This window comes from Lonchura striata, chromosome 11, assembly GCF_050655825.1.
Source record: "Lonchura striata isolate lonStrDom1 chromosome 11, ASM5065582v1, whole genome shotgun sequence".
NCBI classification, from domain to species: Eukaryota; Metazoa; Chordata; class Aves; order Passeriformes; family Estrildidae; genus Lonchura; species Lonchura striata.
Genome location: NC_140713.1, coordinates 10,697,501 through 10,709,715, shown reverse-complemented (window position 1 = coordinate 10,709,715; position 12,215 = coordinate 10,697,501). Strand labels below are relative to the sequence as shown.

The 12,215-nt window shown below is 38.9% G+C and overlaps 1 protein-coding gene across 40 annotated transcripts in view; it reads left to right on the top strand.

Annotated features, from left to right (window-relative positions):
• ZNF536 (zinc finger protein 536) overlaps nt 1-12,215 on the top strand; it is a 361,403-nt gene that overhangs the window by 52,003 nt on the left and 297,185 nt on the right. For 7 of the 40 annotated variants that reach the window (XM_085589481.1, XM_085589498.1, XM_021540614.4 and 4 more), the window contains one exon: nt 2,008-2,113. The exons of the other annotated variants lie outside the window; for them this stretch is intronic. The gene's annotated coding sequence lies outside the window, so the exon portion shown is untranslated. The remainder of the gene's footprint in view (nt 1-2,007; nt 2,114-12,215) is intronic. 40 annotated transcript variants of the gene reach the window in all.

Here is a 12,215-nt window from a genome sequence, read left to right as displayed (position 1 = left end):
TATTAAAGCTTTAATTGACAACAACGTAATTGGCAGAGGTGGTCTTGGGTGCAGACAGGTGTGCAAAGCTCAGGTGGCAGCAGTTGTAGGAGGTGGATGTGGGTGCCAGTGACATGAACTTGGAAGAAGGCACATGGGCAAAAAAGAGATGACCCAGTAAGAAAGCAGGGAAGGAGAGAGAAGTAAAACATCATTGTGCAGGACTCCACAGAAAACTGGAGATGGTAGGTGTGTTGTAGAAAATGAGATAAGGAACTTAGCAACAGAATGGTAAGAATATAGATTCTTGGAGCAATTAAGTGATCTTGGCTGCTCTCCTGCAGAGGCACTGGCATGGATACATTTATTAGATCTGGTGGGACAGCAGCACAAAGTGGTTATCTATTTGGGAGCAATTGTCATATTATTGTTCATATGCTCTGAAAAATGGATTTAGCGGTTGCTGCAGCCAATTTTCAAATGCTAACTTAGCCATTATCCTCACTTTTTATGGCTCAAAATATGGGTCCACATTATGGATTTGTGCTTTGAAAACCAGCAACTTATCACTAAATTTTTATGGACTTCTACAACCCAATGTGTGCTGATAGCCTTCTTAATTTTTTTTTTTTTTTAATATCAAAAATGTCTTATCCCTGTGGGGCCTATAATCTTTTCTGTAATCAATTCCCTCTTGTTTTGTCAGCCAAAAGAATCTGTATAATCCTTTTTTGGGGATATGCAAGAAAGGTTAGCTGAAGTTACTGGTCCTTACTCAGTGCTCTTTAACCAGGTTCATGCTGCCTGCTCTTCTCAGTCATTCCTGTGGGCAGGAAGATATTGCTTGTTCTGCAGTGTCTCAGGCACACACTTTGGTGGACAGTTTGAATAGGGTGATGCTCTTCTGGAAATTTCTGAGGCCATGTGAATGCATAGGAGAGACAGGGCCACTGTAATGAGCTTCACTTCCTTTGCTTTGTACAAACTGAGTCTCTCTAACCATTCTGCTTAACAAACAAGTCCTGTTCTCTTGCCTCCCAATTTTTATTGTCTTTGGAGGCATATTGATGTTCACCTGCCCAGATATCTTTACAGCTACTAATGAAAAAATACCTACATTAACAACATAGACACAAGTGCACCTTGGGATGAATGTATTATTTATAAAGACTTACCATCACACCCCTCACAGTTACATTTTATGCTGCTTGTGGGTGTACTCCTGTGTCTTGTTGGCAATGCAATTAGTTGCACTGTGGGAGATTCCCAGGTTCAAAGCCAGGCATGTAAAATCTATTTCACCCCTTTTTAATATGTGGGTCTTTTTGTAAACGAAAAGAAAAAACCCAAAATTGTGGCACCCCTTCACAAACAAAGCAGAATAACACTGTTTGTGAAAATCCTTACAAAGTCAGATCTAGCCTCTGCTGCTGCTTTTTATACATTACAGCTCAGCATAGTTGTACTAGACCAGTACTGCTCTGCAGGTGGAAGTGTGAGGGCCATTGAACACTTTAAGTTTTTCCAGTGGATCACAATTACAGAAACATCTGTGCTAAATAACTTTGTGCAGATGCACTGTGAAAATTCAGTGTTCAATAGCCCTCAACATTTCTAATTTCTTACTTGTGGTGGTGTAGTTTAGAAGTTGCACATTGGGTTGCAGTATAAAGCATATTGGAAACATTTGTGAAGGGCCTTTGCAGAATGCTTATGCTGCAGTGAAAGTGCTCCCAAGCGCTTTTGTTTCTTTATTTAGACTTATTCCATTTAAAAATGGACAAAATGCATGTGAAGGATACTGTTGATATAATGCTGCGTGAGTCAGTGCAGAGGTCTGAGATGTTGGTTTGAAAAAAAAACAACACTAAAATCAAAATTCTTTTGTTAAACTGGGTACAGAAAGGAAACTTGGAAAAGCTGTTTTAAAACTATTCAATGCTACAGTGAGATCATACAATTTGAAGACGTTAAATGCATATGTTTCCTCAGGAAACATATTCCCTACCTCTGTTCTCTTTCCTCTAGGTGCTCTATATTAGAACAGCAGAAACAATCCCAGGAGCAGTTCTGTGAGTGCTTTGGATGGTTCCAAGCTTAACTTCCATAAAACAACTAGAAGGTCTAAATGCAGGTAGTGTTTTGGTGATTCATTTTAAGGGGTTGGTTTAATCTTTAACATAATCCTTGGAAATGCTTTAAACAGGTCTTGGTTTCAGCTTCAGTGGTGTCTGCAACACAGGAATAATTTGCTGGAATCTTTTCCCATGTGACATCCACTGAGGGACTTTTAGCACTTTTCTCCTTCATCAGGATATCTACGAAGTTGTCTGGACTGGAGTTAGCTATGTATTTCAAATTTAAGCCTGGTCTGTTGGGATAGGCAGCAAAAGGGACAAGTTGTGCTACAAGTAGTGTGATATTTTTCCTCTGCTCCTCATTGGCTGAGCTTATCCCATATCATGGCAGTCAGCCCAGCTCAGCAAAAGCCATTTCCACTTCATTTCTCAATGTCTGATTTTGCTTCCATTGAAGTTAATGGCAAAACTCCCACTGTCTTCAAGTGCAGAGGGATCAGATATTCAGAGAGGTTGGCTACACTTTTTGTGCTTTCATCTACTTGGAAGTCAAATTTTGCACTTCTTTTGATCTCTTTGGAAAACTCAAGCTCCACTTATTTTCTCCCAACTATTTCTGTATCTTGATGTTACACGTTTCTGTGATTTTACTGGTTAGATGGAACTTGTTATTTCTATTTTATGTATTGTTCCATAGAGTAATTTTACTTTAATGAAAGACTAAATATTTGTTTCCCTGTGATCAGATTTTGTTGCTGTACTTTAAATCACTGCAACCTTTCTGTGGACTTAGGCTCTTGTTAACGAAGGTCATAATGACTGGCCATACATAATTATTTGTGTTAATGAAATACTTGGCTGCATTTATGGTCCATTCAGAAACAAGTATGAGTCTGATAGAGACAAATATGTTTTTCAGTGTGGATTTACATACATTTATGGATTAGAATCAGGCATTCCTCCTTTTATAGACAGTGTAGGTTTAACTAGGTTAAAAGGTTTTCCTGAATATTCATCCAGACATTTCTTTTGAAATAAGCTTCTGGTTTAAGTTTTGCACAAATTAAAAAGTACATAAAAACTGGAGGAGGAGAAGAGAGTTGAAAAGAAATGAAAAGAAAAGAAATGAAAAAAGTATATTTAAGTTTTAGGGCTTACAAATTCCCAAATTTCAGAGCTTTGTGAAATTAAAAGGTTAGCTATGAATAACCACAATCAAATCTTTTCTTTTGTCCATATTTAATTCAAATGAGATTGCTCCATATTGACTTCTAATGCTAAAAGGCCACCCATCATGGAATCCCTGCAGCCAATGAAGCAAGCAAGTGAATGCTTTCTTAAATGATGCTAATCAGTCCAGAGAGGCTTGCCCTCTATCCCCATCAGTATTCTGTAATTCAGATGTGCTGATAACCTGAAATTGAATGTGTCAGTATGCAGACATGTGAAGAAAAAAGGAAACTAAAAGGCAAAAGAGGCAGCTATAGAGACAATGCCTGTTTGATTTTTTTTTCCTTTTAAGGGAAGAATAAAAGGAATAGTTAGTAGTTGTTCTTCAATGCTTACTGAGTGCTATACAAGAACATACAGAAAATTCATAAATAGGCTAGACAGCCAATATCCAGATGGAGAAAAACCTAAAAAAATAAGTAAACAAAACAAAACAAAAAAACCCCTAACAAATCCTAGATGACAAAATAAAATGTATTTTAGAAAGATAATAACAACTGGTATTATTAAAGTGTTTCTCTGTACTAAAAAATATTCCAGTCTGAATGCTTTAAAAAGAGGCTCTCTTACCTTTGCAGTATCCAGCAGAAGTCAGTTGCTACATCTTTTCTGCATCTTGATTTTCCCCAAAATTTAGATTTCAGCTGTTTTGTATCACATCTGGTTTAAATTTTGAACAGACACTTTCATGTCAAATGCATATTTTCTTCCAAAAATTATCATACATTTGCTGTTGTATTAGATAGTGTTGTATCAAAAAATAGATAATTTTTTTTTTGAAGCTTCCTTCAAGATAATCATTATTTAGCTTTCTGAAATAATTTGTGCGGAAACTTTTGTCTCCTTTGGGCCTGTTGTGCATGTGTAAGGAGAGGCACACATCTGAAGGCAGAACTGGGTCCTTTGTTCTTCAAATGTTCTGCTGCTTCTCATAATGTATGTTGAAGATGTTGCTTCAATTTGGATTTGACCCTTATATTTTGCACAAAGGAGTATTGGAATATATGCTCTTATTGCATATAAATGTATGATGTAAAAACTCTATGTCATATATGTTTTTCATTATGCTACCAGTGGAAAGTCTTTTCTCCACTGACAGCTTCTATCACAAATTTATCAGAGAGAGGAATAATACTGGTGGTAGTGCAGAGTTGAAATCTGGGGCATTGAGAGAAGATGTGTTAACTAAATTTTACTGAGGCAGTTTGCTTATGGGCGTTCTAGTGGGTGATGCTGCTGAAAGCCATTTAGCTTTCCTTGTCAATGGGTTGCAGTGGAGACAATGTCTGTGTTTCCACTAATAATGGGGAAGTGGGGACATCGGGAAGAGGGACAGCTTCTCCAAGTTTAGTGAGTATGTCAGCTGGCAAACCTGGGCAATGAGCATGGTCTCTTGAGCACAGCACAGGGGGTTGTCATCCCTTGGTGCTCTTCCCAAGCCCTGGATGTGCTGTTGGAGGTGCATTCTCCAGGTGTGTGTGCAGCAGCTTTGCTGGGCCAGGGGATGCTCAGTGGCTGTGGGCTCACCTGGCCTGCAGGTAAACAAGTGTGTGGATGCAGGTGACTGTGGTGACCATGACTCAAAACTTAGCACTGAGGAAACTGATGATAAAGTAACAGTTCCCATCTTGAATGTTGTATTTGTCACTCTGTCTGCAGTTATGGGGTACCCGCAGACCTTGTAGGTACAACAGTTTGAGGCTGCTATGGAACAATCACATTATCTGTTGGGAAAGATGATTATTTTCCAATTCCAGTTAAAGACTGGTATACTATTCAGGTCTGACTGAAAGTATTTTAAAGGTTTTGGTAACTGCTTTAGCCTCCAGAGGACTCTGGTGTGCACCCTCCAGGTTTGGAGCAGGAGTGGACAGAGGCTCTCAGCTGACCAGCTCTACTGACAAAACTGAGCTGTGAAGAGGGGACCAGATTCCTCACAGCTGGTGGGCAGGTTCCTCTTGACTTGCATGGGGATGGCCTAATGCTGCCACTATTAGCCTGATTTTCAGTGTGCTGAGGACTGCAGCTTCTGTTAATCAGTGGGATCTAAGTGTAATTAGCATTTACTGAGGGACCACTCAGATGCCCTGCTGCCATGGCTTTCCAAATCTGTTGATGGAATGGAAAGAGACCAAGAACCAAACCCTGTTCTCTGGTCCCCTGTCTGTCACCAGGAGATTAGAGGCTAGCCTGAACAGGATGGAAATGACATCCTGAATTTTAATTATTTATCTGTGCACTTTTTTATATCTTCTCATTGCTTGGATATTTCATCTTATCTTAAAAATATTTATTTGAAATTGTCAGTGATCAAAGGCTGGGAAACAAAACTGAGCTGGATATGATTTTTTTTTTTCTTTTGGAGGAAATTGGAGTGTCAGGATAATTCTAGTGTATGCAAACTTTACAAGATGAAGCCAATCCAAATGCTACATCCTTAAGCACCATAGTAGAAGATTAAAACTAACACACATATATATGATCAATTTTGCCTACCATAAAAATTCAAAGATAATGGGTATATCTTGTTTTTAATTCAAATTAAGTGATTTTTACTTGATCATTTTATACACACACATGCATGCACTCCCTCACAAGCACACGTCTGTGTACTGAATTGATAAAGAAAGAACTCTGGTTAAATAATCCACTTTTGTCTGACAACGGAATCAGTTATAGAGGTGCAAATATGCAGAAAGCTATTTGGAAATGCATCCTCGTAGTTGTCAGGTTTTATTATGCAGGAAGGTGTCATGTTTGTTACGAAGCTGAGTGCAGATGGCAGAGTGGAAGAAATGGATCACTAATTTTAACAATGATTAATGAACAGAGATAGAAAATGAATTACATTGGACTATCGGAGGCAAGAAATATTTTTGAGAAAATTTTGACTCATCTGCTGTGCTGTTCTCTGTAAATTATTTTCTGAAATTCTATATGTTGTCAACAGTTGACTGCATTTTCCATTACTGTCTATTTCTGTTCTTAAGTACTTTTGTGTTATTAGAGATACATAATTTAAAAATACCAATACATTCCTGATTACTTAGAGAAAGTATATGGTAACAGTATGAATGTTCCAAAGGCTCTGGCCACAATGTCCTGTTCTATAATGCTTTCTAATTCTTCAATCTTTTATTGCTACATTAGAAATATTTAGTGACATTTTATCCTCTTATTAATAAAAAGAGGCGGTTGGGATGAGGAATCCTTCTGTGTTCTTTATAGAACCAAGGAAAAAAATGTAGACGCAAAGTTAACAATAAAATGCAGCCAAGTGGGTTAACGTGGTTTTAAGCTTACAGTGCTGATTCCACCATTTGTGATTTCACAGTCTAACTGGGAAAAACATACACACAGCTGCTTTTTAAATTGCTACCACCCACGTGCTCCCCTCCTTCACTACAAACTCTGCTGGTGCATATGTGCTCCCTGCACTTACCCACGCGCTCAGTGGCCAGTCTCGCACATCCCGGGCTGCAGGGGGAGAACGGAAGTTGCCACTAAGTTATAATTTGTTGTTTATCCTTGTTTTACAACCTGCTGAGATGTGCAGCCTCCCCAGCTAACCAGAGCCTCTTGCTGTTTGGATTCGAGGGCTGTGTGGGGCTCACCCGTCCTCAAAGGAAGATTAGTTCTGCTTGGAGGGAGCTGTGTCCTCACCCCCTCTTCCTTCCAGTATTAAAATATATATTAAATAGAAGAGATAGACAGTGACTGAAACAGAATTAAATGTTTCCATTGTCAGTTATGGAGAGGTTCAGAAGCTGAGGTAAAATAGGGTCAAAGGCTGGCTGGGTCTTCAGCAGTGCTATGAGGTGTTTGCAGGGGGAAGAAGGCAGGGGAAAGGCTCTGATGCAGGTGAACTGTATTACAAGCCAGAACAACCCAGAGCGATCAACAGAACAGTACCTTGGTGTTTTTGGAAAGCTCTCTGTCAGGTGTACATAAAATCCCAGGATGATTTCACATCCTGGATGCTTCTTCATGGCATTGTGTTGAATCTCTCCTCTGGTCTCCAGGGCTGGACAGTCTCCTGTGGTCTGGTTGTGGGTACTGGAAAGTAGATGGTTGTGGTTTTTCTGTGTCTCTAGGGTGATTGTTGTGTTATTTTGGTGATCATCATGCTGGTAACCTTTGGCAATTCATTGTATGATGGTTAGCTGCATTGCTACTACCTGATCCTACACCTGAAGCAGAGCTTAGACCTCTGTAACAGGTTTTGTTCCAGGCAGGAAAGTGCCCCTCTTTACATTTCACCTGAATTTGACCTGTTACTTCTCATTAACCACGTGTGGTAGGTGACTATGCTTCAGTCCACTGCCGAGACCTCCTCCTGTTTGATGCTTTATGTTAACGTGGCTGTCTGTACTTTCTGCTGTTTAAGGACCTGATCCTTTTACTTGTGTGAAGAGCTCATTCAAGAAGTCTCATTGATTTCAAGAAGACTGTGTGCAGAAAAAGTGCTTGGCAGGATTCAGTCTCAGGCAAGCAGCTTTATTGCTAGAGTATCGTCTTTTATCTATGCAAAATGATATCCTAAAGATTGTGTGCTGTTGTGTAAAAGAAAACAATAACTCTTGCGGTAGGTGTAAATTTATTCAATAAATTTGTACACTTTCCACATAAATGATCTCTTTTCTGCGACATCAGGCTGTGGTAGGAGACACCAGCTCCCAGTGAGATATTGGGCTAGTAAGGAGATGGCAATTCCATGTCCGTTGCCTCTTTTACAGGCATCAGGCTCAATCCTGCTGCTGCTAAGTGTATGGCACTTGTGATTTTTAGCCTTAGAAGCTGCAGGAGACCTGTAGTTTGAGAACTTCAGACTCAAGTTTCCAGGAGCTTTATTCATAAATACAGGTCTATATGATACTCATGAATGATTAACTCTATCTAAATTGTGCTTACACTTGCAGAAATACCTGAAAAATACACTGCTCTTCCAAATGCATCAGGGGACATTTCCCTGATGCATTTGGAAGCATTTTGAGTCATGGAATACATAAAGTTACCTGGAATAATTTGAACTTTTATTATTGATTTGTACCTGTGCTCAAGATTTGCGATTTCTTCCATATTCTGTTGAAAGATGTGCCTTAATCTTGCTAGAAAGTGTTAGAGAAAATTTAAAGTGACTGTATGAATGACTCTAACTCTAGGATTTTGCATGTAATTATGGTCCTGATGGGAACATACTTTAGAAAAACAACTACTGGAACAATACAAGTCCTGCTCAGGTTACATAGCATATGCTAAACACTGTGAAAACATACCCTGTGCTTTAGTGAACAAGGTAGAAATGCTCCTGGGAGCCAATTTAGAATGTGACTTAAGGCATGCGTGGCTTTTTGTCTGCGCTTCTTTTGGCAAACTGGTGAAACAGCAATGGTGGCTGGGAATGCCTGGTAAGTCCCTGAGATTGTTGTGCCCAGACTTTTGTGAGAATGGGCAGTTGTCAGCTTTGGACCTTGCCTTTGTCTTAGAAAATTATTTTGCTCTCCTGCTTCTTTTTGTCTTTCCATGGTGGAGCTGATTGTGGGATGTGGAACTTGGACAGAGGGACAAGAGAAATAATGAGGCTTTGACAAGCCACTGCTTTCCCTATAGTAATACTATTTTCCACCTTAGTAATAAACAGTTAAAATGTCTTTTTTTTTTTTTTTGTATGTGTATAGGATCAATATATATGCAGTGAAGTGGCTGTGATCAATGTGCTGATTTAGGTTTTCAAAATTTCCTGTTTGATACTATAGTTCTACTTGAATATTACTATATATATATATATATATAAAGACATGGTTTTTTACTTATTGAGACATGTTATTTAACTGAATGTTGATAACATTGCAGACATGAGGGTATGGGTGTGAATAAAATCCCCTGTGGTATTTCTTAGACCTCAAGTGGCTCATCTTAATTTCTTATGGCATCTTATTAGTTGAAGCTAATGCAAGTAACCTTAAATAAATTTTGCTTCACTGTTATATAAAAAGCAGGAAGCACAATGAAATAAAGTGTTTTTAAAGCATTAGTTTTCTTGGTGTGACAGCTTATGTGCATAAGCAATTGCAAAATATTTGTGAGACCAACACCTTGGTTATCACCATTATCTTGGCTTGAAATACTGGGGAAGCAGAGTTGGGTTTGCATTGACATTGATATTTTCCACTTGAGTGCTTCTGTCCTTATGTTCTTCAGGGAGTATGCAATACTCTATTTTAGAACACTTAATACATTTATGTAATGTATATACAGCCAAACTAAGGTGTGTATATAGCTGTTTCAAATACAAAATATTGATACTAACATGAGCTATACCCTGATCTAGAGGATATCTAGGAGGCCTGTCATACTTCTATTACTTCAGGTAAATAACTGATTGACCTTTGTGGTGTGCTGATACTTCACTAATCAGAACCTGAAATCTGTATAACAACACTTCATTTACTTGATAGACAAAAGAACAATTGCACTTGAAGTAATGTGATTTCTAAATAGACACTGCCTGTCAAAAATAAATGCATTAGAAGTAAAATGTAGCTCAAGGAGACAATTAGCAAACAGAGGTGACACTGTAAACAGGTGCACCCATTATTCCCAAAGCTTGTGGCAATATATTCACATCTTTTAGACTGATGGAAGATCATGTGACAGTTTGGTGAATTATCTATCTGTATCATCTGACTGATGAAGCCTGCTGCAGTTGCAGATCATTTAAAAATGCATCTCACAAATTACATGGTAGCTGGGAAAAAATGCAGGTTTTTCTGAACAATGCTTTTCTAAAGCTATGTGCTGGAATACCTAATTTTTCTTTGAAAGGATGTAGACCATTTCATTATGCTATGTATACAGTCAGTTAAGGTTGTGCAAATTCATTACAATGTTTGTTAATCTATAAAACATTTTCTATTCCAGTTTTAGTGACATTGAATATTTTTTTTATGTGCTATTTCTGAAACATTTTTTCCTATGAGCTGAAAGGGAATAACACATTTTTATATAGACTTCTTAAATCGCTACTTATCAAGGAAGATTTGAGATGAGAACATTTGACCTACATCCTTTTGCAGGTTATTGGATTTTTTTTTCTACATAGAGAATGTAAAACAAACAAGAAAGAATCTAAACAAACTCCCTCTTTCTTTTTCTACTAGACAGTGATGAGAGCAGTTACACTCCTGAAATGTCCTCGTATGTGATATGGTGAAAACTGCCTCAGATGGTGTTTTGTAATTTGATGCACTAACTAGATAGTTAGGAATGAAAAATGCATTTTCCTAAGCTATCATTTCATAAGTATTTTATATTTTCTTTTCTTTAAAGCTGTGAATTGATGATTTTTTTCTAGAAGTAGAATCGAGTTGTATATGAGTGGATAGTTGTTGCTCCTGGTGACAATTGGACTCCAACACGTTAACAACTTTTCTGCACTCCAACACTCCCTTAAACACCTGACCGTGTTATTGTATGGTTTTTTTTTGTTTTTTTTAATTGCTACAAATTTTGTAGCAATGGCACTCCCATGGAACTAGCTACACAATAAAATTGCCTTTTGTTATTTGGTACATACCTATTTCCAAAAGATGTGCTTCTGAGATGCCCCAGAATTGGAGATTTTGATTGCACATAAAAGCCATAGAAGTGTGGAGGCAAACTGATGTGAAATAGTCCTGTAGATCCTAGGAAAACTCTGGAAGAATCTAAGATTGTTCATTTTGAGGTCTTTCTATTAAGTGGCTGAAGAACTGGCCCATGGAATGTTTTGAGGCTGGATTGCTCTTGTAGGCTTGTCCTGCCCTGAAACACGTTAGCAGAAACATTCTGCTCTACTGTTTGTAAGTGGCTTTCAGATGCCAGCCCTCATGAAATAGTTATTTTATCAGGAAAGGATTTATCTGTCTTGGGGCAGCTGGGGCTTTTGATGGGGGGCTGCTGTCAGTACCCCTTCTTAGACTTGACCAAAGGGGCTTGTCCTGCAGGCTGGGGAAAGATTAAGGGGAGGGATGAAGGACAGGTGAGATGGGCCTGCACTGCCCTTCTCTGGCACTGCTGCCCAAACACAGCTGTTGTATTCCTTTGCAACATCTGGACAGCAGAAGAAAATAATTGTGGCCTTTGTCAGTGTTGATATGCCAGATCTGCAACAGCCATAGTTATGCTTTTTTAGTTGTGTTTTACTTGTAGCTTTTTACTGCTTCCTCTGATGTCTTTGGACTACATCTACAGCCTAAGCATGAAGATGCAGATCACTTCAGAGGAGTTTCATCTGCTTAAACACAAATTGGATTATGGTTGGTCTTGACTGGTAGATCTCTGGCAAAACTGTTGAATTGGAACATGTCAGTTTTGACTACTTTTAGTCAGGAATGGATGGATTTGGATAGAATTTCCTGAAATGTGGTAAGGGGGCAGGACCTGTGTTCTCTGAGGGGCTCTTCAGGGCATGGTTGAACCCTTTATCTTGCCTTTTTGGCATGCCTTTGCATAGAGGTGATTTTTCTGGCCAGTGAATGATGTTCCTGAAGAGCTCCAAGGCCAGTGGCTGAGGTGCAGGCTGTGCACAGGGTGAGGTGTGAGCCCTGCCAGCCCAGAGCCTCAGCCTTGCTGCGCTCCCGCTGCCCGGCGGCTGCAGAGGGAAAGGAGAGTGACAGGGGCTATCCTGCTGGTGTACTCAACTTTCATTTCCATGGAACCCTCACGGGATTGTGATCTCTCTGAAAGGCAGAGGGTGGGGGAAAAAAAGAATCTCAAACTTTTTGCAGGACTGGAAAATATTTCCCGCCCAGCTCTTAAAGTCTTACCCAGAGAAATTTTCTTTTGCTTATATTTTTCTTTAATGAGTTAAGCCCCTAAAAATGTATTATTTCATATTCAAAGTGACATTTTAACATATATTTGCCTGACAATATGACACACATATTG